This window comes from Saimiri boliviensis, chromosome 13 (assembly GCF_048565385.1).
Source record: "Saimiri boliviensis isolate mSaiBol1 chromosome 13, mSaiBol1.pri, whole genome shotgun sequence".
Classification (NCBI taxonomy): Eukaryota; Metazoa; Chordata; class Mammalia; order Primates; family Cebidae; genus Saimiri; species Saimiri boliviensis.
This window is the reverse complement of record NC_133461.1, coordinates 82656989-82680557: the sequence shown is the minus strand read 5'-3', so window position 1 is coordinate 82680557 and position 23569 is coordinate 82656989. Positions and strand designations below refer to the sequence as shown.

General features: G+C 40.7%; 1 protein-coding gene across 3 annotated transcripts in view; it reads right to left on the bottom strand.

Annotated features, from left to right (window-relative positions):
- POFUT3 (protein O-fucosyltransferase 3) overlaps positions 1-23569 on the bottom strand; it is a 288699-nt gene that overhangs the window by 44860 nt on the left and 220270 nt on the right. For all 3 annotated transcript variants that reach the window (XR_012513206.1, XR_012513207.1, XR_012513208.1), the window contains one exon: positions 4105-4214. The gene's annotated coding sequence lies outside the window, so the exon portion shown is untranslated. The remainder of the gene's footprint in view (positions 1-4104; positions 4215-23569) is intronic.

Here is a 23569-nt window from a genome sequence, read left to right as displayed (position 1 = left end):
TGCCTAGGAGGTCCTTGTAGGATCAGATTCATAACCACAGACAGATGTGAGCACAACACAAGCTGAAGAGCATTATTAACTGCTCCTCTACTTCTGAAAGCTTTCTATCTTTCATTCTCCCTAATCTATAGGAGACGGTGGGTTTGTAAAACACCAATTCCACTCACAGATGTCACTGTGGTACTAGACTAGAAGATGGAAAATCAGCAAGAGAAGACAGCAGTCTCAAACAATTAAGACTTACTTATTGGCTGATCACCAGTAGCTCATGCCTGTAATCTCAGCGCTTTGGGAGGCTGAAGTGGGCAGATCACCTGAGGTCGGGAGTTCGAGACCAGCCTGACCAACATGGAGAAACCCGTCTCTACTAAAAATACAAAATATTAGCGAGGCATGGTGGCACATGCCTGTTAATCCCAGCTACTCGGGTGGCTGAGGCAAGGGAATTGCTAGAACCCAGGAGGCAGAGGTTGCGGTGAGCCAAGATTGCACCACTGCACTCAAGCCTGAGCAACAAGAGCGAAACTCTGTCTCAAAAAAAAGACTTATTTATTAATAGAGGACCTTGTTTAGAGCACAGAAATGGAGTATATATGCTCAGCAGGTGCACAAGTACCAGTTAAGAATCACTAACATAGCTGTACATTTAACTGCTCCTGATTTTAAAACAAAACAAACAAACAAAAAAAAACCTGCTAGAAGATGGCCAGTTTGGATTGCCAGAAAAAGAGGTGACACACCAGATGCTGAAAGAGATCTCCTCAGGCTGGCTAAAAGGAACAGAGGCAGTACTGGCGGCGGGACTCTGAGAGTCAGTGGAAAGCATGGATTTTAGTAAGAGAGACATCCTAGTTTCCAATCAGAAGAGGCTTAACCCTCAGAATTTGCCTGAAACTTTAGGATTTTCATGTTTGACCTGGATATCAGTGCCAATTCTCCAAAGATGCAGAACATGCCCCTCAGCTTCCTGGCTGGCGAGCAGGGTACATCTGGATGTGAACTGAACTTTGCTGGCAGCCTGGTGGTGTTTAGCTTTGCTGGCAGCCTGGTGGTGTTTAGCAGTGATGATTACGTCTGGCATCTCAGGTGCTTATGAGCAAAATGCTTGTTCACAGGGCTTGCTCTCACAACCTTACTCAGAGAGACCAGAGGTTTGGGTCTGCTGGACAGTTGGTAATACTGCATCCTCAGGTTCTTGAAAAATTGAACCCACAAGATATGCCTGTTTATTCAAGTCAGAGAGCTCTAACAAAGGGCTGCTGGCTCCCAACGCTACTATCTTTTGCCCATGGGTGGTAGTATTGGCCTCATGCTGGTGGTCAATCTATGTACCTCCTCCCGCACAGAATTGCAAGGAGTGGAAGGCAGTGCCTACCTTGTCATCTGGGAGTGACTTACTTCCTTATATTAATGTCATTTGAAGGAAAGACACTGAAGGGCTAAGCAGGCATGATCATGAGAAAACTTGAAGATTAGATGGTCTCCAAAAGTTTTCATAATGTTAACATCTATTTGCTTTCATATCTGAATTTGAAAAACAATGCTTATTAACACAAATATATCTAAAGTTGGTAAAATTTCAGGCCTTGTAATAAAGTGAAGGAGGAATTTATTAATTTTTAGGCATAGTAGAGCGATAATCTGCCCAGAAGTTGACTGTTGTTTTGAATGTTTGCACACACATGTACATGTACACATGCATACACACACATGCACACCACACACACACACACACACACACACACACGCACACACACACACTCTCTCTCTCTCTCTCTCTCTCTGTCTCTTTCTCTCTCTCTCTTACAAATAGCCACACTATGTTTGTATAGGACATACAGAATTATGTTTACATCCTGCCTTTTGCCCAAATAGGTGAACATTTAGTAACAAAAGGAATGATTCTGGTTCTTAGCCTTGGAGATAATAGGGAAGTGCCTTGGCAAAAGATAAAAGAGAAAGAAAGCTTTTGTTCTTCTAGATCAATTATACTCAAACAGGCATACAACAAAACCACCAGAGAAACATAATAAAAATACAGATTTCAGAGCCCCATCCTAATGTATTTCTGAGTCTACAGCTAACATGTATCATTATAGGCCTGTAGAGAACTCTCTATTCCAATGGTTCTCAAACTTGAGCACGCATCCGAATCCCCTGGAGTGCTTGTTAAACACAGCTTGCTCAGCCCCACCCCCAGTTTCTGGTTCAGTAGATCTGAAGTGAGGTTCAAAAATGTGTATTTCTAACAAGTTCCCAGGGGGTGCTCACACTGTTGGTCTGAGGACCACATTTTGAGAACCATCACTCCATTTAGTTCATGAACCAGCTCTTCTAATTCTTGACCAGGTGCTATGGGATTAGTTCCCAAATTCAATGGGTGTCAGAGATTTAAATTTTTATCAAATCACCCAAGTGTTTCCTATGCAAGTGTTACTTTGAGAATGTCAATTTAGGATCCTTGATCCTTGATTATATTTTTAATATTAACTTCTGGTTACAGCGTTTACATCCTTGGGATGCCCAAGATGATTCAATAGCAGAGGCCTATCCCAGATGATCCCTACTGTCTTGAAACCCTGCTAAAATCTGACTTCCTCCCTGCTTGCTTGCAATTGGCATATCCCATGCCTAGACTGACCAATGAATCTATTAATTCTACAGTTACCATGAACTAGATCTAACGAAAGAAACCAATTGGAGTCTCTGCTGGCATAGCAACGGCTTTGATTTCAGGACTGATTCTTGGTGGCAGGCTGATGATCACTGGTCACTGTAGCAATGACAAAGCCCTCAGTGAGCACAATCTACTAGCTGTGCTGGGGACTCACTGCAACTGATCCAGAAGGTATCTCTTTAAAAGCAACAGGGTCAGCCGGGCATGGTGGCTCACACCTGTAATCCCAGAACTTTGGGAAGCCAAGGCAGGCAGATCAAAATGTCAAGAGATGAAGACCATTCTGGCCAATATGGTGAAAACCTGTTGCTACTAAAAATAGAAAAATTAGCTGGGCATGGTGGTGCATGCCTGTAGTCCCAGCTATTCAGGAAGCTGAGTCAGGAGAATCACTTGATCCCGGGAGGCAAAGGTTGCAGTGAGCCAAGATCACGCCACTGCACTCCAGCCTACCCTGGCAACAGAGAAAGACTTGGTCTCAAAAAAAAAAAAAAAAAAAAAAAAGTAACAGGGTCTGGTTGGCTGGGCAGGGTGGTTCACCTCTCACCTCTGTAATCCCAGCATTTTGAGAGGCCAAGGTAGGCAGATCACTTGAGCTCAGGAGTTCGAGACCATCCTGGCCAATGTGGCGAAACCCTGTCTCTATTAAAAATACAAATATCAGCCAGACATGGTGTCTCATGCCTGTAATCTCAGCCACTCCAATGGCTTAGGCATGAGAATTGCTTTAACTCAGGAGGTAGAGGTTGCAGTGAGCTGAGATCACATCACTGCACTCTAGCCTGGGCAACAGAGCAAGACTCATCTCAACAAAAAAAAAAAAAAAGAAAAAAGAAAAAGAAAGAAAAGAAAAGAGTAGCAGGATCTTTTGTTTACATGTCAGCTGGCTGGCCCATATTTCTTCATTTCTCATCTGCAAGGCATTACTCATCCAACTGTGTGGCCCATGGTTAGGCACATGCACATCTACCAGGTGTTCTTTATAGGAAAAAACAGGACATGTGATCGTGGGAACTCTGTCCAGGAGAACAGGGGCTTCAGGAACAGCGGGAGTTGCAGCTCCAGTAGAAGCCTGCAAGGCTCTGAGTGACAGGGTTCACTGGTGGAGAGCTGAGCCACTGGGTTAACAGCAGTTGAATGAACTGGGCATCTTCCAGCGCAGGTCTTTCTACACTGTCCTCTAAAGTAAAAAGTTGCTCTTCCTGTTCTCTGTATAATGTGAATTTATCCTAGCCCTTCAACACTCTCCCTAGCTCACTCCTTTAGCCAATGGGACACATTTTCAATACATGCAGTTTTCTGATGTCATGCAGTAATTAATACCATGATACAACAAAGCTAACCAGCCTCTCTCTGCTAACTTAAAAGCACAAGAGAAGGAACATATAAGACATTCACAAGCCCATTCAATGGTTTGATCAACTTACCTGCTCTCTCCTCCAAAAAGGAAGCACAGAGTTTGAATCCCAGCTGTGCCACTTACTAATTAGTTATGGCTTTGGGTGAGTTGAACTTCTTTGATCCTCAATCTCCTTGTCTAACAAACAAAAAAATAATGTTAGTGCCTACCTCATAGGATTTTGTAAAGATTACATGAGATAATACATGCAAAGTATATAATAGTACATAGTAGATATACATGCAAAGTATACAAAAGTGTATAATACGGAGATCCAAGATGGCTGAATAGGAACAGCTCTGGAGTGCAGTTCCCAGCGAAAACAACGCAGAGGGTGAGTGATCACCGTATTTCCAAACGAGTTTTTACTGCCCACTGATCAGGAGATTCTCAGGCTGAAAAGCCCCATGAGTTTTCAGCATGGCTGTTTCAGCCAGCCCAGCGGGTCCGCACAAAAGCTCACACAAATCCAGCCACCATTTCAACTGGCACCTGGAACATCTGGGATGGAGAGCTGCCCATTCAACTGAAAAAAAGGGGGCTAAAACAGGGAGCCAGGAAATCTGGCTTGGCGGGTCCCAGCCCCACAAAGGCCAGCAATCTGAAACATTCTGTATTGAGAGTTTCGTAGCAAATGCAACTGGACCCAGGACATCCAGCTCAGTGAGGGAAAGGGCATCCCCCATTACCAAGGCAGTCCACCACTACCAAGGCAATCTGTCCTTACTGAGGCAGTCCACCATTACCAAAGCAGTCCACCATTACTGAGGCAGTCTGCCATTACCAAGGCAATCCATCCTTACTGAGGCAGTCCAACATTATTGAGGCAGTTCTAACTGTACATCTGTAAACAAAACTACAAGGAAGTTCACACAGCAGCTGGACAGAGCCCACAGCAGCTCAGCAATGCCTCTGCTGGCAGACTGTGACTAGACTACCTCCTTGCTAGGCAGGGCATCTCTGAAAAAAAGCAACAGCACATCAGGAACTTATAAATAAAGCTCCACCTACCCAGGATGAGCACCTAGGAAAAAAGGTGGTTTTGAATTCTGCTGCAGCAGACTTAAATGTACCTGCCCAGCAGCTCTGAATGGAACAACGGAGCTCACAGCTGAGCACTTGAGCTCCTATAAGGGGCAGACTGACTGCTCAAGCAACTCCCCAACCCCTGTATATCCAAAGAGACACCTCATAAAGGAGAGCTCAGGCTGACATCTGGTGGGCATCCTTCTGGGACGAAGATAACAGAAGAAGAAACCGGCAGCAGCCCTTACTGTTTTGCAGCTGCCACAGGTGATCCCCAGGCAAGCAGGATTTGGAGTGGACCCCAGCAGTCCTACAGCAGAGGGGCCTGACTGTTAGAAGGAAAACTAAAAAACAGAAAGAAATAACTTCAACATCAACAAAAAAGATGCCCACTCAGAGACCCCATCTAAAAGTCACCAACTACAAAGACCACAGGTAGATAAATCCACAAAGATGGGAAGAAACCATCATAAAAAGATGAAAACATCAAAAACCAGGACACCTCTCCTCCTCCAAAGGATCACAACCCACCAGCAAGGGAACAAAGCTGGATGGAGAATGAATCTAATGAACTGACAGAAAAAGGCTTCAGAAGGTGGGTAATAACAAACTTCTCTGAGCTAGAAGAACATGTTCTAACCCAATGCAAAGAAACTAAGAACTTTGAAAAAAGGTTAGAAGAAATGCTAATGAGTATAAACAGCTTAGAGAGGAATATAAATGAATTGATGGACCTGAAAAACACAACACGAGAACTTCTCAAAGCATACACAAGTTTCAATAGCTGAATCAACCAAGCAGAAGAAAGGATATCAGAGACTGAAGACAAAATCAATGAAATAAAATGAGAAGGCAAGATTAGAGAAAAAAGAGTGAAAAGAAATGAACGAAGCCTCCAAGAAATATGAGATTATGTGAACAGACCTAATCTACATTTGATCGGTGTACCTGAATGTGATAGAGAGAATGAATCAAAGCTGGAATACACTCTTCAGGATATTATCCAGGAGAACTTCCCCAACCTAGCAAGGCAGGCCAAAATTCAAGCCCAGAAAATATAGAGAACACTACAACCACAAAGATATTCCTCAAGAAGAGCAACCCCAAGGCACATAATTGTCAGATTCACCAGGGTTGAAATGAAGGAGAAAATGCTAAAGGCAGCCAGAGAGAAAGTTCAGGTTACCCACAAAGGAAAGCCCATCAGATTCACAGCAGATCTCTCAGCAGAAACCCTACAAGCCAGAAGAGAGTGGGGGCCAATATTTAACATCCTTAAACAAAAGAACTTCCAACTTAGAATTTCATATCCAGCCAAACTAAGCTTCATAAGTGAGGGAGAAATAAAATCCTTTATGAACAAGCAATTGCTGAAAGATTTTGTCACCACCAGGCCTGCCTTACAAGAGCTCCTGAAAGAAGCACTAAACATAGAAAGGAACAACCAGTACCAGCCACTCCAAAAATGTACCAAATGGTAAAGACCATCAACACAATGAAGAAACTGTGTCAACTAATAGGCAAAACAACCAGCTAGCATCAAAATGGCAGGATCAAATTCACACATAACAATATTAACCTTAAATGTAAATGGGCTAAATGCCCCAATCAAAAGACACAGACTGACAAATTGGATAAAAAGTCAAAACTCTTCTATGTGCTGTATTCAGGAAACCCATCTCATGTGCAAGGACATACACAGGCTCAAAATAAAGGGATGGAGGAAGATTTACCAAGCAAAAGGAGAGCAAAAAATAAAAGCAGGAGTTTCAATCCTAGTCTCTAATAAAATAGACTTTAAACAAACAAAGATCAAAAGAGACAAAGAAGGGCATTACATAATGGTAAAAAGATCAATGCAACAAGACGAGCTAATGATCATATATATATATATATATATATATATATATATATATATATATACACACATCCAATATAGGAGCACCCAGATACATAAAGCAAGTTCTTAACAACCTATAAAGAGACTTAGACTCCCACATAATAATAGTGGTAGACTTTAACACACTCCACTGTCAATATTAGACAAATCAATGAGACAGAAAATTAACAAGGATATCCAGGACTTGAACTCAGATCTGGACCAAGTAAACCTAATAGACATCTACAGAACTCTCCACCCCAAATCCACAGAATATACATTCTTCTCAGCACCACATCACACCTACTCTAAAACTGACCACATAATTGGAAGTAAATCACTTCTCAGCAAATGCAAAAGAAAGGAAATCATAACAAACAGTCTCTCAGACCACAGTGCAATCAAATTAGAACTCAGGATTAAGAAACTAACTCAGAACCACACAACTTCACGGAAACTGAACAACTGGCTCTTGCATGTTGACTGGATAAACAATGAAATGAAGGCAGAAATAAAGATGTTCTTCGAAACCCATGAGAATGACACAACATACCAGAATCTCTGGGACACATTTAAAGCAGTGTCTAGAGGGATTTTTATAGCAATAAATGCCCACATGAGAAACAAAGAAAGATCTAAAATTGACACCCTATTATCAAAATTCAAAGAGCTAGAGGAGCAAGAGTCAAAAAACTCAAAAGCTAGCAGAAGACAAGACATAACTAAGATCAGAGCAGAACTGAAGGAAACAGAGACACAAAAAACCCTTCAAAAAAATCGATAAATCCAGGAGCTGGTTTTTTGAAACGATCAGCAATATAGACAGACCACTAGCCAGATTAATTAAAAAAAAAGAGAGAGAAAGAGAGAGAGAGAGAGAAGAATCAAATAGATGCAATAAAAAATGATAAAGGGGATATCACCACCAATTCCACAGAAATATGAACTACCATAATAGATTACTATGAACAACTCTATGCACATAAACCAGTAAACCCGGAAGAAACAGATAAATTCCTGGACACTTGCACCCTCCAAAGCCTAAACCAGGAAGAAGTTGAAACCCTGAATAGACCAATAACAGGGGCTGAAGTTAAGACAGCAATCAATAGCCTACCAACCAAAAAAAAAAGCCCAGGTTCAGATGGGTTCACAGCCGAATTCTACCAGATATACAAAGAGGAGCTAGTAACACTCCTTCTGAAACTATTCCAAACAATACAAAAAGAGGAAATCCTTCCCATATCATTTTATGAGATCAACATTATCCTGATACCAAAACCTGGCAGAGATTCAACAAAAAAAAAAAAAAAAAGAAAACTTCAGGCCAATATCCATGATGAACATAGATGCAAAAATCTTCAATAAAATACTAGCAAACTGACTGTAACAGCACATCAAAAAGCATATCCATCACAATCAAGTAGCCTTCATCCCAGGGATGCAAGACTGGTTTAACATATGCAAGTCTATAAATGTAATCCACCACATAAATAGAACCAAAGACAAAAACTACATGATTATCTCAATAGATGCAGAGAAGGCCTTTGACAAAATTCAACAGCACTTTATGCTAAAAAAAAAACTCTCGATAAACGAGGTATCTATGGAACGTATCTCAAAATAATAAAAGCAATTTATGACAAACCAACAGCCAATATCATACTGAATGGGTAAAAACTGGAAGCATTCCCTTTGAAATCTGGTATTAGACAAGGATGCCCTCTCTCACCACTCCTATTCAATATAGTATTGGAAGTTCTAGCCAGAGCAATCAGGCAAGAAAAAGAAATAAAGTGTATTCAATTAGGAAAGGAGGAAGTCAAAATGTCTCTATTTGCAGATGACATGATTGTATATTTAGAAAACCCCATCATCTCAGCCCAAAATCTCCTGAAACTGATAAGCAGCTTCAGCAAAGTCTCAGGATACAAAATCAATGTGCAGAAATCACAAGCATTCCTATACACCAATAACAGACTAAAAGAGAGCCAAATCAAGAGCAAATCCCCATTCATAATTGCTACAAAGAGAATAAAATACCTAGGAATACAACTAACAAAGGATGTAAAGGAACTCTTCAAGGAGAACTACAAACCACTGCTCAAGGAAATAAGAGAGGACACAAACAGATGGAGAAACATTCTATGTTGATGGTTAGGAAGAATCAATATTGTGAAAATGGCCATATGCCCCAAAGTAATTTATAGATTCAACGCTATCCCCATCAAGCCACCTATGACCCTCTTCACAGAACTGGAAAAAACCACCTTAAAATTCATATGGAACCAAAAGAGAGCCTACATAGCCAGGGAAATCCTAAGAAAAAGAGCAAAGCTGGAGGCATCATGCTATCTAACTTCAAACTATACTATGAGGTTACAGTAATCAAAATGGCATAGTACTGGTACCAAAACAGAGATATAGACCAATGGAACAGAACAGAGGCCTCGGAGGCAATGCCACACATCTACAATCATCTGACCTTTGACAAACCTGACAAAAACAAGCAATGGGGAAAGGATTCCCTGTTTAATAAATGGTGTGGGAAAACTGGCTAGCAATGTGCAGAAAGCAGAAACTGGACCCCTTCCTGACACCTTATACTAAAATTAACTCCAGATGGATTAAAGACATAAACATAAGACCAAACACCATAAAAACCTTAAAAGAAAACCTAGGGAAAACCATTCAGGACATAGGCATAGGCAAGGACTTCATGACTAAAATACCAAAAGCAATGGCAACAAAAGCCAAAATAGACAAATGGGATCTAATTAAACTCCAGAGCTTCTGCACAGCAAAAGAAACAATCATCAGAGTAAACCAGCAACCAACAGAATGGGAAAAAAGTTTTTGCAATCTACACATCTGACAAAGGGCTAATATTCAGAATCTACAAAGAACTAAAACAGATTTACAAGAAAAAAACAACCCATTCAAAAGTGGTTGAAGGATATGAACAGACACTTTTCAAAAGAAGATATATATGAGGCCAACTAACATATGAAAATATACTCATAATCACTCATCATTAGAGAAATGCAAATCAAAACCACATTGAGATACCATTTCACACCAGTTAGAATGTTGATCATTAAAAAATCTGGAGACAACAGATGCTGGAGAGGATGTGGAGAAATAGGAATACTTTTACACTGTTGGTGGGAGTGTAAATTAGTGCAACCATTGTGGAAGACAGTGTGGTGATTCCTCAAGGACCTAGAAATAGAAATTCCTTTTAACCCAGCAATCCCATTACTGGGTATACATCCAAAGGATTATAAGTCATTCTATTATAAAGACACATGCACATGTATATTCACTGTGGCACTGTTTACAATAGCAAAAACCTGGAACCAGCCCAAATGCCCATTGATGATAGACTGGACAAGGAAAACGTGGCACATATACACTATGGAATACTATGCAGTCATAAAAAATGATGCGTTCCTGTCCTTTGTAGGGATGTGGATGAATCTGGAAACCATCATTCTCAGCAAACTGACACAAGAACAGAAAATCAAACACTGCATGGTCTCACTCATAGGAGGGTGTTGAACAATGAGAACGCACAGACACAGGGAGGGGAGCATCACACACTGGGGTCTGTTGGGAGGACTAGGGGAGGGACAGTGGGGGATAGGGAGGGAGGTTATGGAGGGATAACATGGGGAGAAATGCCAGATATAGGTGATGGGGGAATGAAGGCAGAAAACCACATTGCCATATAGGTACCTATGCAACAATCCTGCATGATCTGCATATGTACCCCAGAACCTAAAGTACAATAAAAAAAAATTTAAAAATAAAATAAAAATAACCATAAAAATTTTTAGAAGTGTATAATAGTACTAAATAGATAATACATGCAAAGTATATAGTAGTTCCTGCCATTTAGTAACCACTCAGCAAACAGAAGATACTATTTATTGACTTGGAATCTTCTATAAATGGCATTTCTTTCCAAAAGACTTTTCCTAAATCATTACCAGTGAAACTCCAGGAAGGAAGAGTTTGTGGGTGACTCAATAAATGTCTGACATTGATGTATAACAGTTATATTAAGCAACTCACTGCTAAATCAAGCGATGCAAAGTGGAAAATTTATGCTGCCTAATTTTAATCACCTAAATACAAATAGAAGTATCTGTGCCTCTTCTGAGTTCTAGGAAACTGGAAAACCCCAATGACCAGACACAACAAAAGGTAGGAGTGACTCATCTGGAAGTCTGGGAATTCTCTCAGTGTAGGATCTTCTGGGAAGACCTGAATATTCCCAGCCTTCTATTCATAGGGGCTTTCCCCGACCTGTTTGTAGAAATTAAACTGCAGTTTTGCCTTTTCAGCTGCTACGATTGCATCCCTTCAAAATTTCCACTCGAGATCGGACAGCAACCATTTACCAAATTTGTAAGTGACACTGTGATGTCATCTCCAGATATACCCAAACCATCACAAGCATCTTGATTGCAGGAAGTAACTGATTTTGACTAGCCTACAAATGAGCATTCCCTTTTCAAGCAATACTATGGGTAATCTTTTTTTTTTCCATTTAAAATTATCAATAAGTTCTAGTTACCTGGTTCCACTTTGGACCAAACTGAAGGCCTTTATTTACATATGAATAAGTGTAAACTGTCTTGTTAGAGTCGTCTCACCACATGCCTCTCAGAAGACAATAAGGTGTCTGCTAGTAAGCCACAGAGCCTGCCAGTTATTGGCAGGTTACATTGGACAAGAACAATAACAGCCTGTCTCCTCCTGCAAAATTTCTGGTGCATTGACATCAACTGAATTTCTGCAGCCAGATATCTGTGGACAACCCATAGAACCTAAGGCATTATTGTATTAGTTATCTGGGATTGAGCCTATTTGAAATAATCTTGGCATTGCCACTTTTGTCCATATATTTCTGTTGACATGAGCCTTTCAGGTTTCATCTTTTCTCTTTGCACTTTTATACAGTTGGAGTATGTGGCTTGGAGGCATGTTATATTGTAAAGCAGTCGCCACTACAGATTTTGCTCATTTTGATAGTATAAAGCCACGCCCCTTACATCATTTTCCTAGCAGGTACCGAATTTCTTGTACTAATAACTGACTTGTGAACCATACTGCCACCCTCTGGGAGTCCTAGGAAATGCCACTCAATGTCGAAAACTGTTAGCATTGGTATGAGGCTGGGGTACCCACAAGGAATAAATGAAACAATATTTGTTTGAGTTGCAAGCTGTGAAAGAAAGGACTATGTTGTTGTGATGTCTCAACAACTGTGAGAAGGGAATTTTAGTTGTTTTAACAAAAGCTAAATGAAAGCAGGCATTTTATGAGAGTTCTTGGGGGTTTCCATGAGAGTGGGATCAATGCACCCTCTCCAAATACTTGAGAAGCGACTCATAGATGAAATGTCAGCTGGCCACAGTTTATTCATTGTGTTGCTACCCTTGCCCGAGATACATGCTTTACTGCAGAAGTCCCTTATACCACCAAGCTCACTTTGAGATCCCTCCCTCCCAGTTTTCTTTTGTGGTTGAATGTCACCAGTGTTCCGATGGCCCCATGTTGGTGTGTGATCAAAAGACATTTTTAACCCACTCAATTGGGTTGCAAATTAATATTGCAGCTCAGAGAAGCCTAAAAGAAAAACTCTGAACAATCTGAAAACTCTGTTCTCTCAACAATCATGATATTCAAAATCTGGAGGAAGGGCTCTTCTCTTTGATCTCTGAGGAGCTCAAGGCTCCAACACCCAAAGCTATATAGTAGGCACTCTTTCTCCTCAGCTTTCTGCTGGATGAGATGACATCCACTAAGCAAGGTGGGCCAGTTTCCATGTTGTGAAAGAACCAAGCACAGCAGAAGGGCTAATGACCTGTCCTGGAAAGGAGGTCCCTAGCAATCGCCCTCGCCCAATCACCTCAGCTAGCTCCCCCTTCTTTCCTCTAGGATGAAATGCATGAATACAATGCAAAAGCAAGGTCAGCGTGACCCAGAAGCAGCTGGAGGAAACTGCCTGCCAGGCTCCCCCAAAATCCCAAACACTTTTTTGGCCTTCAGTTCTATGCCTGCAGTGTCGCAATTAGAGAAAATGAGCTTTTATTTTTACCACCTGTTTACATGGTTTTCAAAGACTTTGTTTATCAAACTGTGCTTGAATAATAATACTTCCTCCTTTTATACATCTAAGACAAATAAAAATGCCAAGCTACTCGTCTGCTTTGTTTAGCTCATTCTGGCATTACCCTAGGTAAATGTATGTTCTTTGTGGTCTTTTGATTTTAAAACTGCCTTTATTGAGTCCTAGAAGCCCAAGAACCCCAGACTGCTATAAATTACCAAGTGTCATTTTAGCTTGTTCTGATCACTAATTAGAACTGGTGATTTTTTGGTTTCTTTTGTTGATGTTGTTGTTTTTGAGACAGAATCTCTGTCATCTAGACAGGAATGCAGTGGTACCATCACAGCTCGCTGCAGCCTCGATCTCCTGGGCTCAAGCCATCCTTCTGCCTCAGTCTCCTAACTTATTAGGATTACTGGCATGAGCCACCTCACCCAGCCAGAATTGTTCTTGAAAGCAAGTTTTGTGTCAACATAAAGAAGTTCAAGGGGGGATTCCTTAGTCCTAATGTGTTGGGAAGGGAATGTCTGCATGCAGCAGAAGTCTTGGAAGGACTAAGGCTGAGAACGAGGGACAGGGTACTAAAGACAAGCTTATCATAGTATACTTTCATTGAAGGACATTTTACTCACAGATATTCTTACATTCAGTTGAAATTGGTGTTTAGAGATTCCTAAAAATATCAGTGCCTAGAATAGTGCCTGATATATAATAGGCACTCAATAAAGAATGGATGAATATTGGTAAGAAGAGAGTAGGATGACTTTTTAGTTCCTTTTTTTTTTTTTTTTTTTTTAAAGGCAGAGTCTCACTCTGTTGCCCAGGCTGGAGTGCAGTGGCGTGATTTTGGCTCACTGCAACCTCTACCTCTCAGATTCAAGTGATTCTCCTGCCTCAGCCTCCCAAGTAGCTGGGATTACAAGTGTGTGCCACCATGCCTGGCTAATTTTTGTATTTTTTAGTAGAGACGGGGTTTCACCATGTTGGCCAGGCTGGGACTTTTTAGTTCTTTTGATTTATTGTATCTTCCCTGGATTTGCCATGATAGAAAAATAAAATTTGTTTTAAAGAAGAAAGGAAACAATATATCAACTGAATGAGGAGAGGAATCCAGTATCTAAGCAGCAGAGCACAAGATGATTTTCCCAAACCACAGCCTCAGCCACACACAGCAATGAGACCAGGCGACCCAGCCAGATAATCATTATGTCTTCTGTTCTTTTAATCTTTGGAAATAACTGATTCTCTAATTTAAAAAAAAAAAAAAAGTTTGTTGCAAAGCTATTAGAGAATATAATCTTGTCATGCCAAATAATTAGCTTGAAATATATCTGATCCAGCAGTTTAGCCGAAAAATTAAATGTTATTGTGGAAAATTATAGTAAGCAACAGCACTTAAGAGTTGCAAAATGAAATGACACAGCAGAGAAAAGCGTTTCTTTTTCTTTTTATTACATTTGTCTCAGCATATATACTTAATGTCTGATGTGTTTACTTATCCTAATGATCACAATAAATTCCATCAGAAAGCATGCTTTGAGGCCTTGCATTTTAAATGTAACTAAACAAGGTCTTTTAATTCAGTCATCTGTGTTCAGAATGGCGACGTTTTCTCTGTCTACTTAGGGTTGAGTGGAAGACGGGTCACAAAGGTGCCTTACTCACATGAAGCTGAAGATAGTGACTACTAGTTAGCTGTCACCTGGGTCAACACAAGCAAATGAAATGCACCCAGAAAACTTAGGCCAAATGCTTTCTATCACTTAAAATACAGCATATAAAATTGCTGCACAGGTGTTAGTTGTGTTATTATCATTATACAGCCACTTGAGAAATCATCATTATAGAAGAAACAGTAGCAGAAAAATTGAAAGAATGGAACTGGGCCAAGTGTTAACTGGGCTTTCTTTTTTAAAAAATTTTTATTTTAAGTCCTGGGATACATGTGCAGAATGTGCAGGTTTGTTGCATAGGTAAACATGTGCCATGGTGGTTTGCTGCACCTATCAACTCATCACCTAGGTATTAAGCCCAGCGTGCATTAGCTATTTATCCTCATGATCTCCCTCACCCCACCCCAGCCCCTGCAGGCGCCAGTGTTCTTCCCCTCCCCATATCCATGTGTTCCTATTGTTCAGCTCCCACTTATAAGTGAGAACATGCACTGTTTGGTTATCTGTTCCTGTGTTAGTTTGCTGAGGATGATGGTTTCCAGCTCCATTCACATCCTGCAAAGAACATTCTCTTCTTCCTTTTTATGGCTGCACAGTATTTCATGATGTATGTGTACCATATTTTCTTTATCCAGTCTATCATTGATGAGCATTTATGATGATTCCACGTCTTTGTTCTCATGAACAGTGCTGCAGTGAACATACATGTGCATGTATCATTATAATAAAATGATTTATACTCCTTTGGGTATATACCCAGTAATAGGATTTCTGGGTCAAATGGTATTTCTGGTTCTAGGCCTTTGAGAAATCACGACACTGTCTTCCACAGTGGTTGAACTAATTTACATTCCCACCAACAGTATAAAAGCATTCCCATTTCTCCACAGCCTTGCCAGCACCTGTTGTTTCCTGACTTTTTAATAATCACCATTCTGACTGGCGTGAGATGGCATCTCATTGTGGTTAGGATTTGCATTTCTCTAATGATCAGTGACGAGCTTTTCTTCATGTGTTTCTTGGCCACATAAATGTCGTCTTTCGACAAGTGTCTGTTCATGCCCTTTGTGCACTTTCTAATGGGATTTTTTTCCTTATAAATTTGTTGAGGTTTCTTGTAGCTTTTGGATATTAGACCTTTGTCAGATGGTGAAACCCCATCTCTACTAAAAATACAAAAAGTTAGCTGGGCATGTTGGCGCGTGCCTGTAATCCCAGGTACTCAGGAGGCTGAGGCAGGAGAATTGCTTGAACCTGGGAGGCGGAGGTTGCGGTGAGCCGAGATCGCGGCATTGCACTCCAGCCTGGGTAACAAGAGCGAAACTCCGTCTCAAAAAGAAAAAGAAAAAAAAGAAAAAAAGAATGCAAATTTTTCTCCCATTCTGTAGGTTGTCTGTTCATTCTGATGATGTTTTCTTTTGCTGTTCAGAAGCACTTTAGTTTAATTAGATGCCATTTGTCAATGTTTGCTGTTGTTGCAATTGCTTTTGACATTTTCATTGTTAATCTTTGCCTGTACCTATGTTCTGAATGGTATTGCCAAGATTATCTTCTAGGTTTTTTATAGTTTGGGGTTTCACCTTAAGTCTTTAATTCATCTTGAGTTAATTTTTGTATATAGTGTAAGGAAGGGGTCCAATTTCTATTTTCCACATATGGCTAGCCAGTTTTCCCAGCAACATTTATTGAACAGGGAATCTTTCCCCATTGCTTGTTTTTGTCAGGTTTGTCAAAGGTCAAATGGTTGTCTACAAACATCTATGTGTGGTCTCATTTCTGAGGTGTCTATTCTATTTCATTGGTCTATGTGTCTGTTTCGGTACCAGTACTATGCTGCTGTGGTTACTGTAACCTTGCATAATTTGAGGCCAGGTAGCATAATGCTTCCAGCTTTGTTCTTTTTGCTTAGGACTGTCTTGGCTATACGGGCTATCTTTTGGTTCCATATGAATTTTAAAGTATTTTCTAATTCTGTGAAGAATGTCAATGGTAGTTTAATAGGAATAGCATTGAATCTACTAATTACGTTGGGGAGTATGGCCATTTTCACGATATCAGTTCTTCCTATCATGAACCCATGTTCAAGTGGAATGTTTTTCCATTTGTTGGTGTACTCTCTAATTTCCTTGATCCATGGTTTGTAATTCTTCTTGAAAAGGTCCTTCACTTCCATTATTAGCTTTATTCCTAGGTATTTTATTCTCTTTGTAGCACTTGTGAATGAGAGTTCACTCAGGATTTGGTCCTCTGCTTTTCTATTGTTGGTGTATAGGAATGGTTGTGATTTTTCCACACTGTATATCCGGAGACTGCTAAAGTTGCTTATCAATTTAAGAAGCTTTGGGGCTGAGACAATGGGGTTTTCTAGATATAGGATTATGTGATCTGTAAACAGACAGTTTGACTTCCTCTTTTCCTATCTGAATACCCTTTATTTCTTTCTCTTGCTTGATTGCCGTGGCCAGAACTTAAAATAAAGGACTATATTGGGGCCGGGTGCAGTGGCTCAAGCCTGTAATCCCAGCACTTTGGGAGGCCGAGGTGGATGGATCACGAGGTCAAGAGATGGAGACCATCCTGGTCAACATGGTGAAACCCGGTCTCTACTAAAAATACTAAAAAAATTAGCTGGGCATGGTGGTGCGTGCCTGTAATCCCAGCTACGCAAGAGGCTGAGGCAGGAGAATTGCCTGAACCCAGGAGACGGAGGTTGCGGTGAGCCGAGGTCGCGCCATTGCACTCCAGCCTGGGTAACGAGAATGAAACTCCGTCTCAAAAAAAAAAAAAAAAAAAAAAAAAAAATACTATATTAGGTAGGAGTGGTGAGAAAGGGCATCCTTGTCTTGTGCCAGTTTTCAAAGGCAATGCTTCCATCTTTTGACCATTCAGTATGATATTGGCTCTTGGTTTTTCATAAATTGCTCCTATTATTTTGAGGCATGTTCCATAATACCTAGTTTATCAAGAGTTTTTAACATGAAGAGATGTTGAATTTTATCAAAGGCCTTTTCTGCATCTATTGAGATAATCATGTGGTTTTTGTCTTCAGTTCTGCTTATATGATGAATTATGTTTATTGATTTGCATATGTTGAAACAGCCTTGCATCCTAGGGATGAAGCTGACTTGATCTTGGTGGATAATCTTTTTAATGTGCTGCTGGATTCGGTTTGCCAGTATTTTATAGAGGATTTTTGCATTGATGTTCATGAAAGATATTGACCTGAAGTTTTCTTTTTTTTGTTGTATCTCTGCCAGGCTTTGGTATCAGAATCATGCTGGCCTCATAAAGTGAGCTAGGGAGAAGTCTCTCCTTTTCAAACATTTGGATTAGTTTCAGAAGGAATGGTACCAGCTCCTCTTTGTACCTCTGGTAGAATTCAGCTGTAAGTCTGTCTGGTCCTGGGATTTTTTTGGCTGGTAAGCTATTTTTTACTGCCTTAATTTTAGAACTTGTTCTTGGCCTATTCAGGGATTCAACTTGTTCCTGGTTCCATCTTGGTAGTATGTATGTGTCAAGAATTTATCCATTTTTTCTCCATTTTCTAGTTTATTTGCATAGAGGTGTTTATAGTAGTCTCTAGCGATTGTTTATATTTCTGTGGGTCAATGGTGATATCATATCCCCTTTATCATTTTTTTGTGTGTGTGTCTCTTTGATGCTTCTCTCCTTTCTTCATTAGTCTAGCTAGCAGTCTATTTCATTATTTTTTTCAAAACACCAGATCCTGATTCATTGATTTATTTGAGGGGTTTCTCATGTATCTTCTTCAGTTCTGCTCTGATTTTGGTTATTTCTTGTCCTCTGCTAGCTTGGGGTTTGTTTGCTCTTGGTCCTCCAGTTCTTTTAGCGATGATGTTAAGGTGTCAATTTGAGATCTTTGTAGCTTTTCAATGTGGGCATTTAGTGCTATAAATTTCCCTCTTAACATTGCTTCAGCTGTGTCTCAGAGATTCTTGTACATTGTCTCTTTGTTCTCATTGGTTTCAGAGAACTTCTTGATTTCTGCCTTTATTTCATTATTTACCCAGGAGTCATTCAGGAGCAGGTAGTTGTGTGGCTTTGAGTGAATTTCTGAATCTTGAGTTCTAATTTGATTGTGCTGTGGTATGAGAGACTGCTTGTTATGATTTCAGTTCTGATTGCAGTTCTGATTGCATTTGCTGAGGAGTGTTTTATTTCCAGTTACGTGATTGATTTTAGAGTAGTGCAATGTGCTGCCGAGAAGAATATATATTCTGTTTCTGGGGGGCGGTGGGGCGGGTGGAGAAATCTGTAGTTATCTATCAGGTCTACTTGATCCAGAGCTTAGTTCAAGTTCTGAATATCTTTGTTAATTTTCTGTCTTGATGATCTAATATTGACAGTGGGGTGTTAAAAGTCCCCCACTATTATTGTGTGGGAGTCTAAGTCTCTTTGTAGGTCTCCAGGAACTTGTTTTATGAATCTGGGTGCTCCCATTTTAGTGCATATATATTTAGGATAGTTAGCTCTTCTTAATTCTTCCCTTTACCATTGTATAACACCCTTTTTTGTCTTTTTGATGTTTGTTAGTTTAAAGTCTTTTTTGTCAGAAACTAGGATTGCAGCCCCTGCTCCTTTCTGCTTTCCACTTGCTTGTTAAATTTTCTTCCATCCCTTTATTTTGAGCCTATGTGTGTCTTTGTACTTGAGATTGGTCTCTTGAATGCAGCACACTGATGGGTCATGACTCTATCCAACTTGCCATTCTGTGTCTTTTAGTTTGGGCATCGAGCCCATTTATATTTAAGGTTAATATTATTATGTGTGATTTTCTGCTCTTGTGTCAGTTTGCTGAGAATGATAGAAAATCAAACACTGCATATTCTCACTCATAGGTGGGTGTTGAACAATGAGAACACATGGACACAGGGAGGGGAGCACTACACACTGGGGTCCGTTGGGGGAAAATGGGGGAGGGACGGGGGGGTGGGGAGGTGGGAAGAGATAGCATGGGGAGAAATGACAGATACAGGTGAGGGGACGGAAGGCAGCAAACCACACTGCCATGTGTGTACCTATGCAACAATCTTGCATGTTCTTCACATGTACCCCAAAACCTAAAATGCAATAAAAAAATAATAAATTTAAAAAAATAAAATGTCAAAATATATATATATATATTATTATGTGTGAATTTGATCTTGTCATCATCATGCTAGCTGGTTATTTTGCACACATTGATGTCATTGCTTCATAGTGACATCAGTCTTTGTCTTCAGTTTGTTTTTACAGTGGCTGGTAAGAGTTTCTTCTTTCCACATTTAGTACTTCCTTCAGGAGCTCTTCCAAGGCAGGCCTGGTGATGATGAATTCCCTCAGTATTTGCTTGCCTGAAAAGAATTTCTCTGTCACTTATGATGCTTAGTTTGGCCAGATATGAAATTCTGGGTTGGACATTCTTTATTTTTTTAAGAACGTTGAATACGGACTCCTAATCTCTTCTGTTTTGTAAGGTTTCTGCTGAGAGGTCCACTGTTAAGTCTGATGTGCTTTCCTTTGTAAGTGATCTGGCTTTTCTGTCTGACTGCCCTTAACATTTTTCCCTTCATTTTGACCTTGGAAAATCAGATGATTATGTGTCTTATTGTTGATCTTCTCATGGAGTATCTTACTGGGGTTCTCTAGATTTTTTTAATTTGAATGTTGTTAGGTTGGAGTTCTCCTGGATGACATCCTAAAGTATATTTTCCAAGTTGGTTCTATTCTTTCCATCTTTTTCAGGTACCCCGTCAGCATGGGTTCAATCTTTTTACATAATCCCATTGTTCCTGGAGGTTTTGTTCATTCACTTTCATTATTTTTTCCCTAATCTTGTCTACCTGTCTTATTTCAGCAAGATAGTCGTCAAGCTCTGAAATTCTTTCCTCTGCTTAGTCTATTTGGTTATTGATACTTGTGGCTGCATTGCAAAGTTCTTGTGTTATGTTTTTCGGCTCTATAAGGTCACTGATGTTCCTCTCTAAACTGGTTATTCTGGTTAACAACTCCTGTAGTGTTTTATTATGGTTCTTAGCTTCTTTGAGGTACCTTTAGCTCAGCAAAGTTCATTATTACCAACCTTCTGAAGGCTAATTCTATCAATTCGTCCATCTCAGACTCTTCTCAGTTCTGTGCCCTTGCTGGAGAGGTGTAGTAATCATGTGGAGGAGAAAAGGCCCTCTGGACTTTTTAGTTTTCAGCATTTTTTCATTGATTCTCTCTCATCTTCATGAGTTTATCTAGCTTCAGTCTTGGAGGCTGCTGACTTTTGGTTGGGTTTTTTGTGGGGACTATTTTGTTGATGCTGTTGTTGTTGTTGCTTTCTGTTTGTTTTTCTTTTAACAGTCAGGCCCCTCTTCCATAGGGCTGCTGCAGTTTGCTGGGGGTCCACTCCAGACCATATTCACCTGGGTTCCTCCCACACCTGGAATTGTCACCAGTGGGGGCTACAGAACATCAAAGATGGCTGCCTACTACTTCCTCTGAGATCTCTGTCCCAGAGGGGCACTGACATGATGCCAGCAGGAATGCTCTTGTATAAGGTATCTGGCAACCCCTGTTGGGAAGTCTCACCCAGTCAAGAGGCATGGGATCTGGGAGCTGCTTAATGAAGCACTCTGGCTGCCCCTTGACAGAGCAGGTGCTCTGCACTGGGAGGAATCCCACTCATCTGGACTGCCTAGATTCTTCAGAGCCAGTTGGCGGAAAGACTAAGTCTGCTGTTTCATGGAGACTACAGCAACCCCTTCCCCCCAAGGAGCTCCATTCCAGGGAGATCAGAATTCTGTATGTAAACCACTGACTGGAGGTTTTGAAATTCCTTCAGGGAGGCTTCACCCAGTGAGGAGGGATGGGTCAGGGTCTGGCCTAAAGGGACAGTCTAGCCACAATCTGTCACAGCCAATGTGCTGCACTGTGAGAAATTCCTCTCAGTCCAAATCCTTCACCTCCCTGGCACCAGCAGGGGAAAAACGGCCAAGTGGAACTGCAGTGATGGTTGCCACCCCTCCCCCAGGGAGCTCAGTCATCTTAGGCAGCAGTTAGCCACAGTGATGATAGCCACCCCACCCCCAGGGAACTTGGTAATCTTGGGCAGTCTCCAGCCAAGTGTCCACTGAGAATGTGCACAGTTCTGTACTTGGGACCCAAGGCCCTCATAGCATGGGCTCCTGGCAGGGCTGTCACTCCACCCTGCTTTTCCTCACTCTCTGTGGTTCATGCCAACCACCTAGTCAGTCCCAGTGAAAGAATCAGGATACTTCAGTTGTCAGTGCAGGATTCACTCACCAGTTTTGTTTTTCTCGATGGCAGCCTCCAATTGTGGCTGTTTCTAGTCAGCCATCTTGGCCCCTCCCTGCAATTTGGCTAGCTTGACAGGTCTCTTTCATTCATTTGTTCATCTATTCATTGACACCATTCCTTCACATCATTCATTCATTCACTCATTCATTCATATTTCACAAATATTTATGGCATACTACAGGGAGCTGAGTTCTAGAAACAGAATGATAGTAATGCAGTTAAAAGACCTCAACACCTTCCCTGTCAGAAGGAAAGATTTCAGCTATTTAGAAATCAGATTTAGGAGGGATGATTAATTTCTGTAAATGAATTGGGGTTAGATATTCTTTCATGAATTCCCAATCTAGGACTGTGAGGCTTTTCTATATGAAAAATATTAGTAATTTTATTTTATTCCCAAAAATATATAATATTTAAGCTTCTCCTTAGACTATTTTAGACTGAAAGACATAAATGGCTATAAGCCCTGCAAGAATTCCTTAGGAATCAACACTCCTTTCTTGAGTCCCCTCTCTAACTGACCTCACAAACTCCTGTCAACTCTCCAGGACCACACAACAAGTGAAAGGCAAGCTAATGCTCCCTTTAAAAAAAAAAAAAATTTGAAACAGTCTTGGTGTACAGTAGCACGAGCCTAGCTCACTATAGCCTCCAAGTCCTAGGCTAAAGTGATCCTCCCACTTCAGCCTCCTGAGTAGCTGGGACTACAGGCATGTGCCACCACATTTAACTAATTTTTTGTAATTTTTTCTGTGTTTTGGGGGTTTTTTGTGTATCTTTTTTTTGTCTCCCTATGTTGCCCAGGCTGGTCTTAAACTCCTAGGATCAAGAGATATTCCTGCCTCAGTCTCCCAAAGTGCTGGTATTACAGGCATGTACCACCACACCCAGCTCAATGCTGCCTTTTGAGTAAAATGCTTTGGGCTTTTCCCAAATTTGTGAATGTGTCTTTCCTGCCTTAGGTTGACAGATCCCATTGAGAAACCTATGGGAAAGTCAAAAGCATTGTCCACCACTCAGCTATAGCTGGGTAGAATGGTAGCAATTTTAGCTGCACTGTAATTTTGCCCAGGACAGTGTTTGTGTTCTCCAGCCCTCATATTTTCTCAGATCAAACCGAACACTTACAGAACTACAAGTTATCTTAATCAACTCTGAGACCACATTGGCTGGGGTGTTAGATTCTTTACACGTCTACATAAACTATTTTTTCTCCTGTCTTCTCTTTTCTGTAGATGGTAGAGCTATATTTGACCATTTGGAGTGGTTCACAAACCTAACATCTGAAATACTGTAGAAAATTGGACAGCTTTTCAGATTTGTAAGTGTCAGAGCAATGTGATGACAGAAACTCAGGAGCAGCCTCTTCTTGTTTATAGGATTCAGGATGGAATTAACTTTCCAAGCTGTGACAGAGATCAGCTTCTATGAGATGACACCCTAAGATTTGTGGTCCTAAAAAATATATATACTGGCTGAGGTGAAAACA